Source organism: Argentina anserina, chromosome 2 (assembly GCF_933775445.1).
Source record: "Argentina anserina chromosome 2, drPotAnse1.1, whole genome shotgun sequence".
NCBI lineage: Eukaryota > Viridiplantae > Streptophyta > Magnoliopsida > Rosales > Rosaceae > Argentina > Argentina anserina.
In genome coordinates this window covers 5,459,507-5,468,062 of record NC_065873.1, presented here as the reverse complement: position 1 = coordinate 5,468,062, position 8,556 = coordinate 5,459,507, and positions in this window count along the sequence as shown.

The window sequence follows — 8,556 nt, the reverse complement described above, 5'->3', positions numbered from 1 at the left end:
TGTTACGATTCATTGTACTGTTTGGAGAGAGAGAGGGTTTTCTAATTATGGAGACCCTAATCTCATAAATACTCTATTTATACTAGTTTCCAAATCGGAAACTAACTTCCGACGTTAATAACTTTTACGTACGACGTCTGATTCGAACGCGTCACATATCCACGAACTCGTATCGACGCGCTCTACAACTTTCGTGAAGAAAGTTTTTGCAACCGAGTGACGGAATAAAAGTCGATAATTTCGTTCGGAAACGTAACGTTTTTCTTATTAAACGTTCCGAAAACGTTTCCGTTTTTCGTTTCAAAGCATCGCAAACAATCACATTCGTTTTAATCGAACTTCAAAACTTAATAGAATTTAAATTAAACCAAATATTGTTTTGAAATTTAGGGTTATTACAATCTACCCCCCTTAAAGGAATTTCATCCCGAAATTCAAACTCACTCAACAAACAACTGTGGATATCTGGTCATCATGTCTGACTCTAGCTCCCAAGATGCATCACCCTCATCATGGTGACTCCACAACACCTTGACTAGCTCAACTTCTCTCCTCCGAAGCTTCTTTGTGGATCTATCCAGGATACGAACTGGCTCGACCACAAATGTGGCATTTTCCTTCACTTCGATGGTGCTATGATCGATCACATGTGACTCATCTGCTACATACTTCCTCAGCATGGAAATGTGGAAGACGTTGTGAACGCCCGACATGCTAGTAGGCAAGGCTAGTCGATAAGCTAGTTCGCCCACCTTCTCAAGTATTTCAAAGGGCCCAACGTACCTCGGAGCCAACTTTCCCTTCTTGCCAAATCTCACCACACCCCTCATAGGTGAAACTTTCAAGAACACATGATCGCCGATCTCAAATTCTACATGTCTCCTCTTCAAGTCCGCATAGCTCTTCTGTCTGCTCTGAGCGGTCCGGATTCTATCCCGAATGATCGAGATCTTCTCCGTGGTTTCCTGAACCACCTCTGGACCCATCAGTGCCTCATCACCAACTTCGGCCCAACAGATCGGTGAACGACATGGTCTACCATAAAGAGCCTCATAAGGTGCCATGCCGATGCTAGAATGATAGCTGTTGTTGTAGGCAAACTCAATCAATCTCAAATGATCTTCCCAGCTACCCTTGAAATCCAACACACATGCTCTCAACATGTCTTCCATCACCTGATTCACCCTCTCTGTCTGTCCATCCGTCTGAGGGTGAAAAGTTGTACTCATATCCAAGGTAGTGCCCATCGCCTTCTGCAAACCACCCTAGAACTTCGAAGTGAAACGTGCATCTCTATCAGAAACAATAGAAACTGGAGCACCATGAAGTCTCACTACCTCATCCACATATAGTTTCCCAAGCACGTCCACTGAGTACTTCATCGACACTGGGAGAAAATGAGCCGACTTCGTCAACCGATCGACAATCACCCATATGGCATCGTGACCCTTCTTCGATCTAGGCAATCCGGTCACAAAATCCATAGATATCTGCTCCCACTTCTAAAGAGGAATAGTCAGTGGTTTCAACATGCCAGCTGGTCGTTGATGTTCTGCTTTCACTTGCTGACATGTAAGGCACTTCGATACAAACTCTGCTACATCTTTCTTCATACCGTTCCACCAGAATTGGCTGCATAAGTCCTTGTACATCTTGGTGTTCCCTGGATGAACGGTATAACGTGAACGATGTGCCGTATGAAGGACCTCCTCCCGAAGATCATCACAATCTGGGACACACAATCTTGCCCCAAACCTCAACCCTCCATCGGGTCCAACTCTCCACTCAGAAGGGCACTCATTAAGCGTATCAACTACAAGATCTGCCAACTTAGCTTGTGCGAGTCTATCCTGCGCCTGACCCTGTATGATCCTCGTGATCAATGTGGGTTGCACCGTGACACTACCAAGGAAAACCCTTGGTTCTCCTCCCGATGGTACTAAATCAAACTCCGATGCAGTTTCGAGCATGAACCGTTCCTGAACCATAAGTGAAGCCACCACACCTCTCGGTTTCCTGCTCAAGGCATCGGCCACCACATTTGCCTTCCCCGGGTGGTACTCTAATGTGAAGTCATAGTCCTTGAGGAGTTCCATCCATCTCCTCTGCCTCATATTCAGCTCCTTCTGTGAGAACAAGTACTTCAAACTCTTATGATCTGAAAAGAGTTGAAACTTCTCTCCATACAAGTAATGCCTCCAAATTTTCAGGGCAAACACAACTGCTGCAAGCTCTAGGTCGTGTGTCGGATAATTCTTCTCATGAATCTTCAACTGTCTCGAGCCATAAGCAACAACTCCTTCATGCTGCATCAACACACAACCCAAACCTTGGAGCGAAGCATCACTGTAAATGACATAGCCACCACCACTTGATGGAATCGTCAACACTGGGGCGGTGGTCAATCTGATCTTTAGTTTGTTGAATGCTTCCTCACATGCATCCGTCCACACAAACGGAGTATCTTTCTTGGTCAACTTGGTCAATGAAGATGCAATACTAGAGAACCCCTCGATAAACCTCCTGTAGTAACCTGCCAAACCGAGGAAACTACGAATCTCCGTGGGATTCTTCGGACGACTCCAATTTTTTACTGCCTCTACCTTTGACGGGTCCACTAGTACTCCATCTTTTGAGACAACATGACCAAGGAATTTGACCTCCTCTTTCCAGAACTCACACTTCTCTAGCTTGGCATACAGTCTCGCCTCCTTCAAGGTCTGCAACACTGTCTTCAGGTGCACCACATGTTCTTCTTGTGTCTTGGAGTATATCAGAATGTCATCCACAAACACCACAACAAACTCATCTAAGTACGGGCTAAATACTTGGTTCATCAAACTCATAAAGACAGCTGGTGCATTTGTTAGACCAAATGGCATGACAACAAACTCATAATGTCCATACCGGGTCCTGAAGGTTGTCTTCGATATATCTTCTTCCTTCACTCTGAGCTGATGATAACCGGATCTCAAATCAATCTTAGAGAACACCGTAGCACCTTTGAGCTGATCGAACAAGTCATCAATCCTAGGTAAGGGGTACCTATTCTTAATAGTCACCTTGTTCAGTTCTCTGTAGTCTACACATAATCGCAGAGAACCATCTTTCTTCTTCACGAACAACACCGGTGCTCCCCAAGGTGAAACACTAGGTCTAATGAACCCTTGGTCTAGTAGCTCATCGATCTGCACCTTCAGTTCCTTAAGTTCATTCTGCCCCATTCTATAGGGCGCCTTTGACACAGGTGCTGTACCAGGTACTACATCAATGCAGAAATCTACCACTCTTCGAGGAGGTAGCCCTGGTATCTCTTGGAACACTTCACCAAACTCAGATACTACCACAATGTCTGTGATAGTTACTTTCTGATCCACTGACTCCACATGTGCCAAAACTCCTGATCTCATGGCGTTATCAGACTTGAGGCAACGATAACGAAACGCAGGCTCCCCAGGTCTATGAAATGACACCACCATGTCGAAACAATCAATCACAGCATGCTATGGTCTCAACTAATCAATCTCCAAGATCACATCATAAGTGTGGTCCGGAATCACAATCAACGAAGCAGAGAACTCTCTACTTCCAATCAAAATCGGACAAGCTTTGCAGCCATAACACCTCACCGCTGCCAATGGTTTGAATGGTGCAGTCCTGTTAGCTAGGGGTGTCGCCCTTGCCGGAACCTGATAGTGGAGTCTTGGCCTCTTCCATGACCTACCCGTCGGTCCTGAGTGCTCGCTACCCGTACAGATTGCCTTGCCTTTTCCCTTTATATCTCTGCTTCCCGCATCTCCTGCTTGAGTCTTATTTGCTTGCTCCAAGTTCATGGCACTCTCAAATATCAACTCCCTAGTAGTCAGGCAAAGGACTGATATCATAGTTTTGTACTCCTGTTTCAGCCCTCGTAGATACTTCTGAGCTAAAGCGGTCGTACCCATAGGCCTGACATACCGATACAGCTGCAAGAATCGAGCATCATACTCTCTAATGGTCATGTCTCCCTGCACCAGTGCCAGAAACTCCAACTCTAAGTCCTCCTGTCCTGAGGCTGGAAAATACTTCTCTCGGAATATGGTGGTGAAACCTCCCCATGTGAATGTAGACACATCCACAGTCTGTCTCACGCTCTTCCACCAGTCTAGAGCATCATCTTTGAGAAAGAATGTAGCTATCTTTCTCTTCTCAATCTCTGTGCACTCTATCATCTCAAAATAAGTCTCCATACCCTCGATCCAATGATCAGCTACCATATGATCTAGTCCCCCATGGAAGGTCGGCGCTGACAGTGCACTAATATCCTTGATCAGCTTCAACACTCGACCGTCATCTCTAACCGCATGAGCTGGCTCAACCTGCTCCTCCTGTGGAGCAGCCTCCTCATACAGGTTCTCCACGTTGTGGACACGGCCCGCGGCCCTACCTCGACCTCGGCCTCTCGCCGTCCTAGGCCCTGTCCTCGGCCCTTATCAGCGTTCATCACCTTCAAACAACGAAACACTCAGTCAATACTTGTGAAATCTCGAATTCAACTAAAACAGATTCAATAGGTATTAACATGAAATTTTAGGATAAGATGAATCATCGAAGTATCATCACGATACTCCCTAGAGGACCAAACCGATTTGAACGCGTCACATATCCACGAACTCGTATCGACGCGCTCTACAACTTTCGTGAAGAAAGTTTTTGCAACTGAGCGACGGAATAAAAGTCGATAATTTCGTTCGGAAATGTAACGTTTTTCTTATTAAACGTTCCGAAAACGTTTCCGTTTTTCGTTTCAAAGCATCGCAAACAATCACATTCGTTTTAATCGAACTTCAAAACTTAATAGAATTTAAATTAAACCAAATATTGTTTTGAAATTTAGGGTTATTACACAAAGAGATTAAACTCGATAGATTAAAGAAAAAATCCCACAACCGGACCAACAATTTGAGAATATAACTTGTATGATTCTTCAAGAACAACTCAATGCCAAGTTCAACAGGCTAACAAGGTCTCAACACATGACAAACCCAAAGAACACATTTATATCGAACATTTATGTTGAACATTTCTTCAAAGACAAGTATCAATGCTTAGGGGCTCGCCAAGAAAAACTAGAGTGCCTTTCTTTCATAGAGCTACCTCTTAATGTTAACCATCTGCTTATCCTCAGTCTGGTCCTGCAGCAAGTCCTCACTGACATACCTACTCGATCAGCAAGTCCTTCTTATCACTCTCCTTGTCGTCCGGTAACGGCACATGAGCCATACACTCCATATTTACTTTTTCACCAGAATCTCTTTCCAACAACTGCCTGACTCTTTTGCTCTTTTCCTCCGCCAGAATCTCCTTGGCCTCGGCCAATGTCACCACTTCGCTGCTCTTCACTGCCCTTTCGGCCTCTCTCGTTATCTCAAAAGGTAAAACCCCATGCATCCTCGTCCAGTCGTCGTCCATATATCCATTTTCAACACATAGTACTCATTCACCCAAAAGATAGAAGACAAAAACCTAAATTAGCAAAAAATGCTCTTAATGATTATATCTTTTATAAGAACAAAATGTTATATATTAATTGGCCGTTGTAAATTAAAATTCGGTTATTTATTGAATGTTAATTGTATTCTATCAGCTTTTGTTTTATGCTTTTATCAACACCTAAGTCGCTCGTTCTTCAAAAAAAAAAAAACCAAAGCTCTGTCTGCCAAAGGGTTTTGTGGAGGTGTTCCTCCTCTAGTGGGGCTTGTTTTTGAAGCTAGAAAAGTGGAGAACTTTTGGATCCGATTGTCTGCGATTTGGATCTAGGTGCTCATTGGGACATTGGTGATCAGCTTGAGTTTGGGTGAGAGACGATCAAGGGGTCGGTGGATTTGGTGACCGGTGTTGGTGACTGTGGAAGGCGGCGACGTTTTTGCCTGCTCTTGATTTGGGGGAGGTCTCGGTGCTCACTTGGTGCGGTTATGTACAGGTTCTCTTGGTGTTGACGCCGTGACCTAGGGATTGTTCCTCGCTATGGCGGAGGGGCTGGTTCACCCGCCGGAACCCGAGCATCAGAGGTTTTGTATTAGTTGAGACTCTCGGCCGGTCCTTACGGTGGGCTTGAGGGTTTGTTGGGTTTGTGATATGGGCTAGATTGTTTGTGCTTTTAGTCTAAAGTCCAATGGGTTTGGGTTGTTTCCTCTCTCGACATATTTCTTTCGACCTTGCATGATTTATGCCACTTACAGTCTTATTCTGAAGCAGTTTGTGAATTTTAGGGTTGTGTAGTTTTATTTTTTGCCTCTAGTATTCTAGCAAAAGCTATAGATGGTTCTCCTTTTTGTTTTTTTCTTTTGATTTCACTATCACTGAGAGTACGTAAATTGATGCACTGGGCTCGATGTGGTAGTGTCCAACGTCGTTAGCTTAGACCTGAGGGACTTACTATGCTTTAGTTTTTGTTTTTGTGTTTTTCTATTTTTTCTTTTCAGAGTTTTCAGACTTTGATTTGTTTAATAAGCGCAGTTTTGTGCCTTTATTTACTTTCTTAGTTGTTAGCGTGTATGAGAGATGGTTTGTCACCTCTTGTATTTGATCCTTGTGGTCATAAAAGGGCTTTGCCCAATTAAGTAGCATTCATTCCCCTAAAAAAAAGTCGCTAGTTCTTCACTTAGGTTTTTTTCCCTCACTTATGTCAGAATTTCTTTTCATCAAATCATAATCATCTCTCTTGTTAGAAACATTAAATATTTCATCTTAAAAGGTATTCGAGAAAACTTAAAAAAAAAAAGAACAACTTTTAATTTCCATTGGGAATGAGACAATTTTTCTTTTAAATTTTGCCTTAGCCTTTATTTTGCAATTGGACGACACTGCCAAAACCCCATACATCCTCATTGAGTCATCATCCATATATTCATATATAATAGCATGTATGTGGCATCAACTCTCTTATACATGTCATATAAGTTTTAATTAACATGTCACGTCCTCTGATATCCCTTGATATAGTTTAGACACGTGGGAATAAAAAAACAAGATAGAACCTTTCAAATCTTGGATCTCGAAAAATCAACAAAAAGAACAAGAAGACATAGTCTCTTATTGTTAGATTTGTTCACTCTCTTACTCTCTCTCTCTTCGGATGGTAAGAATACTGTTATATGTTATGGTTAATCAGTGTTATATGATCTCTTCTCTCATTTCTCATCTTAAGAGTAGTTAAAATCTACATTTTGGTACAATGACGGTACTAAATACAAAATAATGAAGAAGTACAATGTGAACTTTTATATTAAAATACACATCAGCCTAAAAAACTTCACACAAGTTAAAAGAGATTCAAAATTTGTTTAGAGTATCTCCAACAGCTTTTTTATAATTTCTCTATTATGGAGAATTAAAATCCAAAATCTCCATAATTTTCCAATATCAACTCCAACAGTTTTCCTATTTTGCAGATATGTACATTTATTATTACACTAAAATATTATACAACTAAAGCAAATTTATAACTATTTTCTATATTCAAATCTATTTTCATAATTTTATGCATTTATTTCTAATCTTTTTCATTTAAGTTTTTTTTTCTAGTTCAATAGATTTTGAGAATTTGTATTTATTGTGTGTTGGGATGTGTGTGAATTTATTACAAATACTATCTCCATATTTTTGCATATTTATGCAAATTTGGAAAATCAACCATTCTCTTTCATCAATTTATCTATTTTAGAGAATGAGATACAAAAACTGGTGGAGTGAGAAACAACTAAAAAAATCTGAAAATCCCTCTTTTTCTCTAAAATACCAAAGCTGTTGGAAACAACCATATACGTCACCCATTCTAATTCCTATAATACTTAAATCTAATCGATTTTGTATTCGTTTTTGTAGATGTCATCGCTATCTCGACCAGAATTTGGCCTTCTTGATCTAGAATGAAAGGAATACCACCGCTGGTTTTTCGAAATGGAGCTCGCTTTCGAGAGCCGAGGGATCGAAGGCATGTTTGCTGACCCTCCTGCTGATTTCCCACCCATGACCAAGACTTAAACTCTCATCTTCATGAGATGTCACATCCATGCAACTCTCAAGAGGCAATACTTGAATGTAAAAGATCCTAAAGAATTATGGGAAAACTATACTTGCGGTACAACAGCGTTCATGATAAGCTGCTCCCTGAATTAGCCGTTAGATGGGATAACATCTGTCTATTGGACTATAAGAGAGTGGATGACTTTAATCAGAATATGCTATGCCTGCAATCCGATCTTGGCACCGTTGGTGTCATCAAGACCGACCTAGATCTTCTCAATAAGACATTGGACACGTTTCCAATCAACTATGAGGTTCAAGCTCATATGCACTGCACTCATATAGAGGAAGGGAAGATCTGGTATTTCGCCGACTTAATGACACTCTTGGCTAAGAAGGAGAGACATTATGAGATCCTCCTCAATAACAATAATAGACCTGTTGGCACTAAAAAGATTTTACGCCACAGTCTAACTATGGGAAAGCTCCTAAGCAAAATAATCAATCAAGGAACGCTCCATATCAACACCAAAACAACAACTCTCGTGG